Source organism: Aotus nancymaae, unplaced genomic scaffold (assembly GCF_030222135.1).
Source record: "Aotus nancymaae isolate 86718 unplaced genomic scaffold, 86718_ANA_hifiasm-v0.15.2.pri h1tg000012l, whole genome shotgun sequence".
Classification (NCBI taxonomy): Eukaryota; Metazoa; Chordata; class Mammalia; order Primates; family Aotidae; genus Aotus; species Aotus nancymaae.
Genome location: NW_026988423.1, coordinates 29,790,049 through 29,805,334, shown reverse-complemented (window position 1 = coordinate 29,805,334; position 15,286 = coordinate 29,790,049). Strand labels below are relative to the sequence as shown.

At 48.5% G+C, this 15,286-nt stretch overlaps 1 protein-coding gene and 1 non-coding gene across 8 annotated transcripts in view; both read right to left on the bottom strand.

Annotated features, from left to right (window-relative positions):
• The window catches only part of PKNOX2 (PBX/knotted 1 homeobox 2), a 266,160-nt gene that overhangs the window by 152,636 nt on the left and 98,238 nt on the right, over positions 1-15,286 (bottom strand). The window lies entirely within an intron of this gene.
• On the bottom strand, positions 2,809-2,917 carry LOC135274664 (U6 spliceosomal RNA). Its single transcript, XR_010342453.1, has one exon. It is a non-coding gene; the product is annotated as a U6 spliceosomal RNA (small nuclear RNA).

Sequence of the window (15,286 nt, the reverse complement as noted above, 5' to 3'; positions counted from 1 at the left end):
AGAACCCCTGAGTGCCAGAGATGAACTTTTTAGGGAAGATGCAGCCTTTCCTGGCCCTTGGGCAGATGACCAGGGCTCCCACCCGCCTAGCCTATACTTCTCATTCAAGGTCCCCAACACTGTTCCCTAGGTGCATGCCGGTTGAGAGGGGTGGTTATGAGCTGAGCTTCAAGCAGCCCCAGGAGTCTGGGTGCAGGTTCAGGCTGTCACGAGGTGCATATCAAAGCCGGAGTTTAAAAACTGTACTGGGAATAGTGTAATTATCTCGCTTCACCACATTTCTCAGCCCTGACTGAGGTTTAATTAAAGCCAAGTAAAAACAGAGTCGCCATTTCAGATATCACCCCACTGCATGCTGGTTAAAAAAAAAAAGGGAAAAAAAATCCTTTATCGGGGACTTAAAATTTTTTCTGTGGGTATCTTCCAGCTCAGTTGGATATTATTTCTTCATAAGAGTTCCTTTAAAGGAAAAAAATATATATTTAATATATATGTATAAAATGAGTTAATCCCCCATAATCTCCTTGAGTTGTACCTAAAACACAGTTTCTTGCAGGTGACCTTTTCAGAAGAGGCTGTTGCTATGGCAACTGCATTGTTTGATTTAGTCAAGAGAAAAATGCTGCATGGAAATGTATTTAATTTTGCTTAATTTGATGCTGTATTTAACACTTGCGCAGGCTGAAAGGAGAGGAGGGCTGAAAGGCAGGAGGAGCCAGCTCATCGGGGCCACGCTCACTGGCATCCTATTCTGGGTGGCAAAAAGGGCCCCAGATACCACCATAGACTGGATGCCTGCTGTTGGCCTAGGAGTGGGGGCCAGGACTTCCCTACGTTCCGCTTCTGAGGTGCTCTGGTAGGAAGGAGCTGGGCAGGGCCCACCACATGCCCCTCAGATGCTGGGGCCATGGGGCAGACACTGCAAGTTGAATGGGGAGCTGGGACACACCAGCCACAGCTTCAGACCAGGAGTTCACAGCCGGGGTCAAGCTCTTGCTCTGGTGCTGCCATGGCCTCATTTTCCTCATCTGACATGGGAGGCGAGTGAATTAAAATACTTCTCGGTTCTCTTTTATCAGCTTGTGAGTCTCTAGCTGCAGTCTGATGGTTCCCGTCAGGTTTTGAGCTTCATGGAAGCAGGGCTGAGTGGAGGGTAGGTACTCAGTAAGTGATTCAATCATTTAGTCAGACAGAAGCCCCCTCCAGGAGATACCACGGCCCCGTCCTGAGAGGTCCAGGCACAGCCTTGCTCACTGCAATTCACAGGCCACGGCACCTACCATACAGCCACGCCCACAATCAGAGATTTGGAAACCCAATGAGCCAGGGCACTTAGCCAAGGTGCCACAGGGGTGACAGGGATGGAGCCCAAGATCTCTGGTTTCTAATAGTCCCACCAAGCCAGGCACATGCCTCTGTTAGGGGCAAACATGGTGACCAGGAGGAGAGAATAGGTGCAGCCGGACCAAGTGGTCTCCCGGCTCAGCCAGGCTGGGAAAACAGACATCCCAGCCTCCCGCACCTTCCACCCAGCCTTAGGCCGGCAGCACCCACAAACTCTATGCCCACCTCTGTTCTGAATAAATTCTAATCCCACTCATTTGCATGATGACCTTGGACAAGTTATTTGACCCCTCTGGGCCTCAGTTTCTTCATCTGAAAAATAAGAGCTGGCAAGGGATATCTAAATGTCTTTCTTACTTTGACATTCCCTGTCATATGATTCTCACCTGCCACCACTGCATGCCAAGAGCCAAACACCTCCGAGGTGGGCTGTGTCCACCACCCTGATGTCCAGTCACCAACTGTACTCATCCAGCAAGTCGGCCCCTCCCTCGGTCTTTAACTGAAGGCACCACATCTCCATCGCAAGCCAAGACCCAGTCGTCCCAAGGTCCTCAGTCCCAGACTGCTGTGCCCTCCAGGACCTCGCTCCTCAGGCTTCCCATTCACCTAAGCCACCACTGGGAGTCTGAGCCTCCTAGCAGATGCGCCGCTGGGTAGACACTCAGCACCAGGCTGCCCCCACAGCCTTTGGCCATGCCCTCTGGAAATCCTGGTCTCTCTGACTGGCTCCTTCACTTTCTTGCTTCAGGGGAAACCCAGACTTGATGAGCTATTTCCTCAGAAGCCCTTTCCTGTTGGGGATAGTTTTTAGCTCTTACATCTCACATACTTCAGAAGTGAAAGCTGTGTGTGTGTCTTCCCTTCTTCCCTGCTTCACACTACAGTTTTTTTTTTTTTTTTTTGGAGGGTCTCACTGTGTTGCCCGAGTGGGCATGCAGTGGTGCAATCACAGCTCACTGCAGCCTCCACCTCCTGGGTTCAAGTGATCCTCCCACGTCAGCCTCCTGAGTAGCTGAGACTATGGGCGTGGGCCACCACACCTGGCTAATTTTTTTTGTATTTTTTTAGAGATGGGGTTTTGCTATGTTGCCCAAGCTGGTCTCAAATTCCTGAGCTCAAGCAATTCTCCCGCCTCAGCCTCCCAAAGTGTTGGGATTATAGGCGTGAGCAACTACACCTGGCTAGTTTCTTTAAAAACGAAACTGTATTGACACACAATAGCTGTATATTTTGGGGGTGCATGTAAGATTTTGATATCTATACACAATGCGAAATGATTGAATCCGTATAAGATTGGGATACGCATCACCTCAAACATTTATCTCTCCTTTGTGTTGCGAATGCTACAGTTCTTCTCTCCTAGCTATTTTGAAATATACAATAATTTACTGTTAACTATAATTTCCCCACTGTACTATCGAACACTAGAATGTATTCCTTCTATCTAACTGTATTTTTATACAACATACGGAATGCTTCACCAATGTGTGTGTCATCCTTGTGCAGCAGGGCCATGCTAATCTTCTCTGTACCACTCCCAGTTCGGTCTGTGTGCCGCTGAAGTGAGCACCCCACTGCAGTTTCTAACCCATCTCTCTTTCTTCTTTCAAAAACCCAGGCTCACTTGAAGCACTTGTCATCAGACCTCATGACCCCTCCTACGTATGAAATCCTGTCAGTCTACCAACCTCCTGGACGTTCCCCCTCAGTCCTGGACGACCTCAGCACTTGGGTTGGTGACTCCTTCTGCATTATTATTTCTGCCAGCATCACTGGGGACTCCAAAATCCATGAAGATGATCTGTCCAATACTCTGGCCTCTAGCTGGCTATCCTTCCTAGCTCCAATGAGCCTTTATTATTATTTATTATTATTTTTTCTTCCCGCTGTGATTGGCATCCAATGAGCTTTTGCTCCATTCACATGGCTGTTCCCTAGACTTTGTCACACCAATAACTGAATCACCCATGAAATGTACATTGCCAACATCCCATTTTCTGACCATTGCCACCCTAGCTTACTCTGACACTCCTACTTAGTCCAGCAATTCTCCAACCCCACTTCATTAAAAACATTTTTTTTATTATCCGTTTTCATCACTCCCTGCATGTGTTCACTTCCCTCTTCGCCCAGCTCTGATTCCACTACCCAACACTTCAACTACTGCCATGCCAATCACCTGGGCTTCTTGCAGCAATCCTTGCATTGCCCTAGTCTAGCAGAACTCCTGCCCTGGTATCCTACCCACTTATTCGGGGCCTGTACCAGAGCAGCTGAACATTACTGGAGAAAAATGATACAAATTTTCTGATGAGACTCACTTCAAACATAACCACAAATCTCACTCAACACTGTCAGAAAAACCTACCACATTTCCCTAGAAAATTCAATTTCCCAGTCTCTGGGGAAACCTCATACTTCCTTGTCTCCCCAGGTCTCCAACACTCCCTCCCCACCCCATTCTCAGCTGATGACCTTGCAATATATTTCATAGAGAAAACAGATTTGTATAAGATGAGAACTACCCCATCTTCCCATCAACAAGCCCTTTATTGTGTCTGCCTCAGAACTAAAATACTCAGGCCATGCCATCCTTGCAATTACCATAGAAAAAGAGTCCTGGCTCCCATCCAAGGTCAATACCTTCACTGGGCTCTGGACCCATTCTCCCGTGCCATTTCAAGGACTTTACTCCCTCTTTAACTGGATCACTTCCATTGGCATATAAACATACCTCCATATCATCCTCCTTTAAATAAACTCTCCCTTGACCCAAGTCCCTGCTCCATTTTCCACCTCTTTTGGAGCTCCCTTTCACAGTAAATCTATTCAAAGGAGTCATCTATACTCACTGTCTCTCCTTTCCCATCTTCCATTCTCTCCTCAACCCACCCCAATCAGGCTTTATTACCCACCACTCCACTGATGACTAATTACGAAGATTACTAAGACTATATCTTGCCAAAGTAAATGGTCAATTCTTTGTCCTCATTTTGACTTCCCGACAGCACTTGGTGCAGCGGGTCAATTGCTGATCTGAGAAAACTTTCTCCTCCAGGCCCTGACACCTAGCTCCTCTGGTTTTTCCCATCCTTCACAAGCAAACACTCCTTCTCAGTCTCCTCTGCTGGCATTTCCTAAAAATACTGGAGCATCTCCGTCACTCTCCCTTTCTGCGTCCTCTCTCTCTCTTCCTCATCGCTTTAGGGCCTTCTTACACACGCAGGTCTCTCACATCCAAATCTCCAGCTGTACCTCTTTCAGACACCCAGACATCTGCATTCAGCTGTCTACTCAACACCTCTACTTCAGCGTCTCAAAGGCATCCTGAGCTTGGTATATTAAAACAGATCTCTTAATTTCTCCCCTCAAATCCTACACCCCCTCTGCCAAGCTTCCTCCATCTAAGTAAAACTCTCCATTCAGATGCTAAAAATCTAGAAGTCAGTCTTGGTTCCCTCCTTTCCTCAACTGCATTCAATGCATCAAGAATTCCGCAACCAGCTGAATCCAATAACTCTGCTCCGTCTCCGCTGCCATGGCCAAGACTAAGCCAACGAAGCCTCCACCAGCCCTCATTACTCCCTCAGCAGCCACAGTGGCATTTCTAAAGCACACTCAGCTCTCTTCACTCTCCCCCTTACAGTCCTCATGGCCTACCCAAGACAGGGAAGACCCAAATGCCTTCGTGTGGCCTCCTAAGACCCTCTGCCTCCCTGACCTCCTTTCCCTTCATCCTCCCTCTTGTCTACCCAGGTACATTGGCTCAGGCCCATGCAGAGACTTTGCTTTTGCTTTTCCTTCTGATTGAGATGCTCCTCCTTCCATCTACCCATGGCTGTCACTTTCTCAACCATCAGGTTCAGTACAAATATCCCATCCTTAGAGCGCCTTCCCCAACACCCAGCCCAGACACTCTCCCACAGGAGCCCGCTTTACCTTCTTCCCAGCATTTGTCAGGACCTCACAGTTTCTTATTTCCATGTTTACTTCCTTGTTTATTCACTCTCCTCCTCCCTACTTAGAATATGAAATCCTTGATGGCAGGGAGGCTTGTCTTATTTAACACTATTCCCTGAACCTTCAATGAAGCCTTGCACACAGTAAGCATCTAGCATTTGTTGGTTGACTGCCTGAAGGAAGCAATTTATGGCTAGACATGCTGTCTTACTTATCTCTGTGCCCCGGGACTGGGCCTGCAGCCACCCAGGTTCATAATCAGCACATAATAGATGCACATGGATATGCAGCATCTTGGAGTTGGGTGTTATCCTAGCGCCCCTGATCTGACCTTCTAAATACAGCAAGAGTTCCCATTTATTCCAACATTCCTCACAGGTGGTCATTCATCCTTCCAAGGTCCTAGAATATTTGATGAGGAAGCTTAGCAACTCAGAGAGTAGACAAAGGCCATGGCCCAGTGTCCTAGCCTGGGCCTGCTCCAGCCTCCAGCCCCAGGTCAGGGCCTCCTTGCTGCAGGCGACATTTCCCATCCCACGTGCTCCTTGTTTGCACATCCTTGCCTGCCTTCCTGGCACTATGCTTGCTGCACAGTTTGTTCTCTAGTTTATAAAAGGTGAAAATCAAAAGGCCACAGTTTCATGAGTTGCTGTCTGATATGAGCTGGCAGGGCTCCTCTGCACAGGGCTGGCACCGCAAAGCCGATGGATTCACATCTAGGGACTCCATTCTGTGCTCTGGAGCTGGATGTGGGGCTCGACATTCCTTAAACTGCGGGCTCATCATGTCTTTCCTGGAGACCATAAGGTTCTGAAAGTATGTGTGGTGCAATGGTTAGGAGTGTGGACCCCGGCATCATTCAGACCTGGGTGACACCTAGGTTATGTGACCACGGGCAAGTTACTCTATTGCTCTGAGGCGTACGAGTGGGATAATGATAAGCCTTAGTTCAAAGCATTAGTATAAAAGTAAATGAGAGAATACATGCAAAGTGCTTAGCACAGCTTTAGACACTGAATGCACACTAAATACTAAATATGGGGTCCTCCAACTCTAACCTGTGATTCCAGAGCCAGCATGATGCTACCTTCACCACTGTTAGCAGGAAGCCACTTCTTTGGCTCCAGCCGGGTCTCACTCAGAATATCCAAGAAGATTCTTATTCTGCTGGTTCCTGCTCACATGACTGTCCATGTCCATGTGCCCCAGAAGATAAGCTTCCAAAGGCTGTTAGCACAGCTCAACAAGTCGTCAAATGTGTATCCAAGTCTTTGTCAGTTATGGTGAAAGCAAAACACAACACAAAACAAAAAGTCTGTAGAATGTTAGAGCTAAAAGGATCCCCCTGAAGTTATCTAGTCAAACTTTCTCATTTTGCCAGTAAGGAAACTATATTCACAAATGTGGGTGTTGCCCAAGGTCACACCATGACAGCTGGGTCTGGAACTCAGGCCTCCTAACTCCTAGGAAGGCAAAGTGTCCACACCTACCCTCATTTCCAACTTCCCTTCCACTGTAGAAAAATACCATAGAACTCACTAGACCACAGGGCATTTTCCACCAAAAAGTCTCTCCATCTGGCCCAAAGCTGAGAACCTTTTTCTTGGCACTGCTTTCCTCACCCCGTAGGGAGGTGGGTGGCAGAGGCATCTCCAGGACAGAGGACAACCCAGAGCTCTCACCCCGACCCACCTCCTCCCACCCCTGGTCCATCTTCCCTCCTACTTCCATCTGCCCATCCTCCTTTTACATTCTCCCTTTATTCTTGTTTTGCCGCCTGCCTTTTCAGCTGTTTGCTCAGAAGCTGGGCTCTGTTTGCTGAGCCTTCGTTCATTTTCATATTACCTGGGATATTTTCAGCTGCTCCTCTGGGTTCGTAGGAGAATTTCAAGTGGCGAGCAGCACAGTGGGCTGTAAAGGTAAACACCCATCCCTGAACTCTGAGCCCACCTGGGGAGCGCGCTCATTCATAGGCTGCCTTCCTGACCTGCACAGCCAGTCTCTCAGGCCTGACAAGAGGCCTCTCACCCTGGAATCCTGGGGAGCTGGGCGGGCTTTTAGGCAGGCAGGCTGCAAGTTTTCTTCAATCCAAGACTGGTGCAGGAAGCTGGCTGCTTAAGCTCTTGAGTGATGGGCAGTGAGAGTAGGGCCTTTGGCTGTCTCCCCTTGCAGGTTGTCCTCCCTGCACTGTGGCCAGACCTGACAGTAAGTGTCTCAACAGTGCTTCCGTCACCCCCCGGAAACAAGGTGTGGTGAGGCAGGTGGAGAAGTCAATTCCCTCACTTCTGGAAAATAGCTTTCAAAAAGCACTGATTCATTTCTGTTCCTCTCCCGTACACACCAGGCCCTGTGCTGAAGGCACCAGGAGTCCGTGGGAAGAACAAAGAAGGGGAAACCCCACAAAGAAGGAGGCTGTTCCTCGTGGAGGAAGTGGGAGAGCTGTCCCTGTGCCCTCTTTACCAGACATGATCAAAGCCTAAAGAACATCTCTTTAATCCTTACTCCAGGTCCTGGGTAGAACAAGGCCTGAATACTCCATGTTATGGAGGGAGAAGGGGAGAGAGGGCACGGAAGTAAATGGAAAATTAAAGGATCACAGGATACAAAATCAAGATCTGAGCCTGGGCCCTGGTTGTCCCATATTAATCATGTGACCTTAACAAGTCAAACCTTCTGCATCTCTGTCATCTCAGTTATAAAACTGGGACAATAGCATTCATCTCAGTGTTGATGTGAGCATTAAATGAGATGATATGTGTACATCTGCTTAGCAATTGGTAAAGGGCTTCACAGATTCCATTTATCGTGATTCATCCAGACATTTCACCTGTGAATCAATTATCTAAGGATGCAGGATCAGTCATGCTGAGATGGACTTATGGAAAAATACCTGGGGAGCTTTCCTCACACCCCCACTGCCCTTCGAAGCCAGGAGCACTGTCATCACTAGCTCTAGCTCCCATTCGAAATACTCTTCCCTTCAAGCCTCAATGCAGTTTGTATCAAATGATGTAGGAGAGTAGGCATGAGGCCAGGGTTATTGGATATTTGTCAGGTTTAATAAAAGGCACTGAGTGGCTCTGGGCTTACAGTGTTCTGTGAATTGTCACTGTAGCATCGAGAGGTCTATGGCCCTGCCACTGCAGGTACTGGGCATTAGGAAAACAAGGGCAGGTTTTATTAACAGAGCCAAGGGACTCGATGATGCATCTGTCACAGGGGGTGGGCAAAAGTGGCTTCCCCATGAATACATCTGGCTCGTCAATGGCTCCAACTGGAGTTGCATCATTTCTGGGTACCATGGGCTGAGCACAGCCAGGAAAAGCATCTGGGCTATGAGCTGGAGCAAGGCCCAAAGAGGAGCCACTCTTTATGGACCTTGTGGGATTTTTTTTCTTGACATAGTCATCAATTTGCTGCTCTCCTTCCCTCAACTCTGGTATTTTTGTGACAGGACACACATGGACGGTCCAAGTAGAACTGAAATCAGTATCTTCTGGAACACAGACCGAGAATCCTCTGAAAACCAAGTGAGCAGAGTGCTCTGAGATACAGTGCTGGCATGACAAATGCTGAATGAACAAATGAAGATAGGAGTGGGGCTGAGAGCCGACCCAAATATGCACTCCGCCTTGGGATGGAGGTAGGGAAAGAACCTGGGTGCAAATGAGGGGAGAAGGTCTATTCAAGAAAGAAGAGCATGGAACACTATTCAGGGAGCATTCAGCAATGGAGACGTCCAGAAAGAGATTCTGAGTGTCTTGTCAGATTGACACAGTGTACAAATGCAAAGTTGGTATTACTAAGATGGAAGCCCACTTTCTAAAAGCAGAGCAAAATGACCAAGCGGGATTTGCAGCAAAGTTTGAAAACTAACTCAGAGCTCCTTAAATCCTTCCTAAGAAAGAAGACTAGAATATACACTAGATCCTGCATAGAATTCAGTCTGATGGCTACCCCAGCAGTGGACAGGATGGTGGTGCAGGGAACTGGGAAATCATTCAAACATCTCCTCTCCAAATCCACAGACAGGATCATCAGCCCCTATGAAAGACACAGAAGTCGAGTCACAGGGTTTAGTCCTGAAGAACTACTTGTGTTACCCCCAAGGCAGCTAAGGCTCAGCCTCTTTGGTCCCAGCCAATTGAGAGCCTCTGAGCTGCCTGGAAACTCCTCCCGTAGGCCTTTCAATCAGACAGAACTTCATCTCCCGAATCAGCCCAGGCCTGACACAGACCATGGTCTGGGAGCCTGAGTCGGGGAGAAAAGCAGGGTGCTGGTGATGATTTCCAAGTTTCCTCCCACAATCCTATCCTGGGAAACATGAAATGCAGAGTGCATCAGAACCTCTCTGGGAAGGTGGGCTGGGGCCTGGGTGCCAATTGTTTAAATTTTCTCCTCAGTGGAATTACAGGCTGAGGAGTCCACATTGGCTTTCCAAACAAAGAGTGGCAAATTGCTAACTACAAAATCAATTTTTTTTTCTGAGTGCATTAGTTGTCCCCTCATTATTCTCCACCCCATGAAAGAATTAATGACAGCCTGAGCCACAAGTGAATGAGGGCTTTTTAGCTTGGGAACACACACTGAATGGCGCCAGGCATGGGACAATTACGGAAGACATTCAATAGGGGGAAAGGCTGACAAATGCCACATTGAAGCTGAAATTCAAACCTCCGAGGCTTCAGCCCCAAGTCTGGGACTTTGAGATGACACACAGAGGCAGGATCAGCAGTGCAGGACACCATGTCATGGCAGGACCTGCAGTCTCCCAAAACAGCCATTCACCCACCTGCGGAGGGAAGACCACACCTGGAGTCCAGGAGAAAGGAATCCCGATGCCAGTCATTCAGTTTACAAGATCCCTCCCAGGGGAGAGAGGCCTGGTGGTAGTTGCAATCTTATTTGCAAGGTTGTGCTAAACTCACAGGAATTTGTAAATCCAGGAACACAGAGTTATTCAAATACAGCCATGAGTTCTTAAAACCTGAGTGGGGAGTGGTTCTGACAGATGGATTCCGTAAGATAGCCAGAAAGACCATTGAATGGAAAAAGGAATGAGCAGAGGCAATGGTGGAATATTCAGAAACTGGATATTCTCGTCTTCATTCCTTGTCTTATTCACCGTTGTATCTCCAGGGACCACAGCAATGCCTGGCACATATGAAGCACTCAATAAATATTTGCTAAATATGAAACCCACCCTCTAGGAAGCTCTTTGCTACTGTGCCCCAAGCCAATCCTTGTGAGAACTCCCCAAAAGTCCAAGGATAACCACCCCCAACCCCATGAAGATGCACCAAATGTCCTACATCTAAGTATCCCAGCATCCTTTTGGTTGAATGCTACCAAATGCACCTGAAGAGACCTGGACCACGCTCACCCCATTCTACTGAAGATAGAAGTGAATCTCCTGTTTCGTTTCCAGACTCACTCTCAGCCTCGCCCTGGACAGTGGGCACCATCTCCATCCATGAACCAAAAGCACAAAAAGAAAAACAGCCGAGGGCCCGAGAGGTCCTCAGTCTGGGAGGCTTGATCGTGCCTCTGCCAGTGTCAGCAGTCAGGCTGGATTCCTCAGCCCTGGCATTAACTGTAGCCCATGTGCTATGATTACAAAATGGAATTAAACGACTTGCCAAATTAAAGAGTTATTTTTTCTAATATATATTTTGCATAGGATGTGTTTATAACAGCATTAATTATTTACACTGCCATAGAGAGAAAGCAGAAATATAAAGAGAGAGATCAGACGGTTCCTGTAGGAGAAATAAAATGAACATTTCCATCAGGATGATGAATACCTGCGGTCTCACTTTGGGGCTGGGCCTGGGGGAGGTGGAGAGAGAGGGACATCTTGAGAACAAATCTGACAAACGTTATCGAGGTTTTTGAGGAAGGAATATGTTAAAAATGAAAGTGAGTACAGAAAGTTTAAATATTTAATACCTGCATTAATTCTAATTCACACTTTCTTTATTTTTCAGATTAAAAATTCACGAGAATTCCCATCTCTCTCATCCTTCTTCCTCCCATGAGGCACTTTGTGGTCAGTGATCCAGGGGCCACCTTTGGCAGCATCTAGGTAAAAAGGGGCATGAGAACAGCAGCCCCCCTGCCCTACCCCCATGGCACCCTCCCGCCATGGGCATCTCCCCCCAGCTCCCTACCGAGAAGCCATTGCTGGCGGGCTGCTGGTGCCAGAATGACTAATGGGACCAAAGCCATTTCCTGGCCTCCTCAGCCCCCAACCCTAGAAAGGGTCATGGAATTCGATGCAGCCAACTCGTGGGTTTAAAGTGCTTATCTGAGCCCAGATCTCACACGGACAGGCCGGACAGGCCGAATACCACCACTGAACTGATGTTGCCTTGAAACAAGAGACTTCTGTCACACACAGCCCCAGGCCCCCCTGCCCTTCAGAAGCTTTTATTCTAAGGCCAACCGAACCAGCTTTATATGCTTTCAATAATATCACTGAAAGCCAGCATTGATTGACTTGGATGCAAGGGAGAACTAACTTCCCAAAGTCACCAACACCAGCTCCCAGCTTCAGTTCTACCCCAACCCCAGCAGTAAGCAGGTGAGCAAATTGCCCTCCTACTAAAAACAGCTTATACATCTGAATTCCCTTACAAAGCGCTTTCCCATGCCACGTTTGACCCCAGAGTCCTGTGAAGTGGTCGAGGAGCTGTTACCAGCCTTCATTTAATACAGGAGAACACCCAGGTCATGTGACAGGTCTAAGGTCTCCCCATTTAATTAAAATGTTTCCACTGGTATAATGCAGCTTCTACAGCACCTGACTCCCAAAATACTGCATGTGAAAGGAGAAGGGAAAATTGAGCTGAGAGATGCTTTTGACCCCACTCCCTGGTTTCTGTGGCCTGTCTGTGTGGGGTGGGGGGGCCGACATTTTCCTAGATGAGAGCAGGGAGGGGCAGGCGGCTAAAGCCCTGCATCTGCTCCCAGGAGGGCCTGCTGTGTCCTCGCTCCTGTCTTCCCTCTGCGATGCTCAGTGACCTCAGGCCAGAGACCCTCAGAGGAGAGTTGTTGGCAAAGATTTCTCAAAGCCCCAACATTTCTGTAACCCTCTGGGCTTTAAGTTGTCAGATACTGTGGCATTTCTCACACCCTTCTCACACCCGACTATCCTCCCATCACTTGCCACAAATCCTGTAGAAAACACCTTCCGAAATCGTGTTGATGAGCACCTTGTTTTCATCAGGCATCTGACTGAAGACAATTCCCTGACTCCAGCCCTACTCCTCCTCACGAATCAACCCATCCGCAAAGTGCCTGTGAGTCAGCAGAGAAAACACACACATGCATGTACCTACACACGTGCATGCACACACACATGCACACGTGCACAACATGTGCATGCACACACACATGCACACGTGCACAACATGTGCACACACACACACACAGGCTTCCTCCATCAGAAAGCTGAGCAGGAAATCTCGCCTGTGGTAGGGATCTGAACTATCAGTCTGGCATTGGGAGAGGTTTGGGGTTGTTTGTTGTTTTTACTTTCAGATACCTGCTGGAGTCAGGCCATCCTTTTAAATGAGAAGAGCAGAGCTAGAAAGCACCCCAGCTTAAGGCCTGGAGAGCAGATTCCCTCTAAGCAGTAGTTTCTTCTTCTCCCTCACATAATTCCAACAGCCTCTTCCTGAACAGGCAAGGAAAGAGATGCCCCAGCCAGGCAGGGGCACACCTGAAGGAGCTCAGAAGGAGCAGCTACAATGATAGCTCCTCTCCCTACAAGGCTCCAGGATGAGCACATCCTTCCTGACCCTTCATTCACTCCAGATGCAAGCACTATCCCAGGACAGGCATGTTAGATCCATGTGAGTACGGGAGCACACACGTGAGCACAGGGGGAAGAGTTTGGTAGATCAGTTGTTCAAGCTTGACCAAACATTGACCTATGCTTCCCAACCTCACAGGTTGTGAAATTTTCAAATGATGGAGGAAGGAAAGGAGATAGCAGAAGAGAAGGTGAATTAGCCAAATGAAGATAACGATCAAGGTCTATGCTTTGGCTGGCGACAGAAAACAGACAGGGTGAGAGCAATCATAGCAGAGACAAAACCCTTTCTTCCCATGGCCTCTAAAAGCCTTGTCTCACCCACATAAAAATCAAAAGGGAGATCCAGTGTTTGCCAAAGGCACATTCCTAAGGTCCTAGCACAATGTGGAGCACATGACAGGCACGCTTGCTCTTTCTCCTCATTTCCCCTGTTCTTTCCTCATTTCCTTGTGCTAAATCAAATGACTTTAGAACCTGAGTGGGAAGTAGGGAGGAAGCCGTGAGTCCTGTCCTGACCCCCTGCCTTGTATGTGGAGTGGTTTTGCTGCTGTAAGGAAAGGGCTCAAGGACAGCAGCTCAGCATCCTGTGGCTGCACACGCAGAGCGAGAGGGACATGGTGGCAGGGGCTACTGAGAGTCTGCGTGGCCAGGAACGAGGAGGTAAGGAGAAAATGTTCTCGCTTCTTACTGGGAGGAGCTCTTTGGAAACTGCAATGTGATTGTCTTAGTGCATAAGCCTACTTTTATTTTTTAAAAGCTATTTTCACAAGAGCTAATAGCCCTTCCCACTTCCACACATCCATAACCCCGTCCCTCCAAAAAAAGCGGCCTGTCTTCCAGCCTCTGTCTCACAGGCATTTTACTAATGAGGAGGATGAAAGGTTGAAGAGTCAGGGACATCACACTTGCTAAATGCCCTCAAAAGTCAGTGCGACGATGTCTCCCATCTCAGAGGCATCTTCCTGGAAATGAGGCAAACTGGGAAGACAAAGGACTAGGGGTGACCAGCTGTGTGACCTTGGGCAAGTGACTTAACTTGTCTGAGCCTCAGTTTTCTCCCTCCTAAAAGCAGAGAAATCTTACCTCTGCCGGTGGCCAGTGTGGGGTAGAGGGTTAATTCCTCTTTGCTCATGCTTTCTGAGCTACTCTTCCACACCATTTATCATATCATTCAACTCTGATGAGAATCCAGTGAGAAAAGAACTATTCTGTTCTTTGAGAAATTTGACAACTGTGCATAGGGGTGAAGTGACCTGCCTCGGGGCAGAGACCTGGCCAGTTATGGAGCTGGGGTCCCAGTTCTCCCCCATGGCTGACATGCTTTCCACCATACCACAGCTCTCTCCTGATGGGCAGGAGTAATGCACACTCAGGGCCTTTGGGACGTTTGAGGGTTGCGGAATGTGAGGTGTGACTTCTCTGAGAGTTTAGATGGTGGGGAGGAGAGGAACGCCTTTCCTCCTTCAGCTTCCACCTTCGGGATCCTCCTGATGAGATCCTTGGTGGCCAGAATTTTCTTCTCTCTTTGCTCTAGAGCTATTACCTGACTCTGTGAAGCAGAAAAGCCACAGATGATCCACAACCTTCTGGGGACAGTTGGGGTGGGGGCTGAGCTGAGGGGCTTACTCCCCTTAGATACCTGGGTGCCAGCCCTGCACTGCCCTGCCTGTGCCCGGGCTCTCTGAAGGTCTGGGATGGAGATGACTCAAGCACAGCTGGGCAGCCAGTAGGGTGAGGTAGCCTCAGCAGAGGCCCCTAGGGGACAGAGAACAATGTCGGGGATGTGTCCACTGCAGGAGGAGAGGGTTAGGTGTGTGGCAGGAATTGGCGTGGGCATCCTGGGTGCTGAAGAGGAACCTGGGCTAGAGAAAGGCTTTGGAGCCTCTGTTCAATAGAATCAGAAATCAGCATGCCTTGGTCATACATGTTTAGAAAGCCCTAGGTTAAAGTCTTTAAATTTAGCCCTGTAACTGTTTTAATAGGTGTTCACACAGCCTTTCCCAAGCTGGCTTAGCTTTGGAACGTTCTTTACCCCATGGAGCCCACTCTGGGAAGTGCTCTAGAGCAGTCCTCCCATTTCAGAGATGGGGCCAGGGGAGGACGGGAACCCCTGCAGCTTCTAAAACTGGCCGCCTTCTTGAGTCCCTCACATCCCTAAGG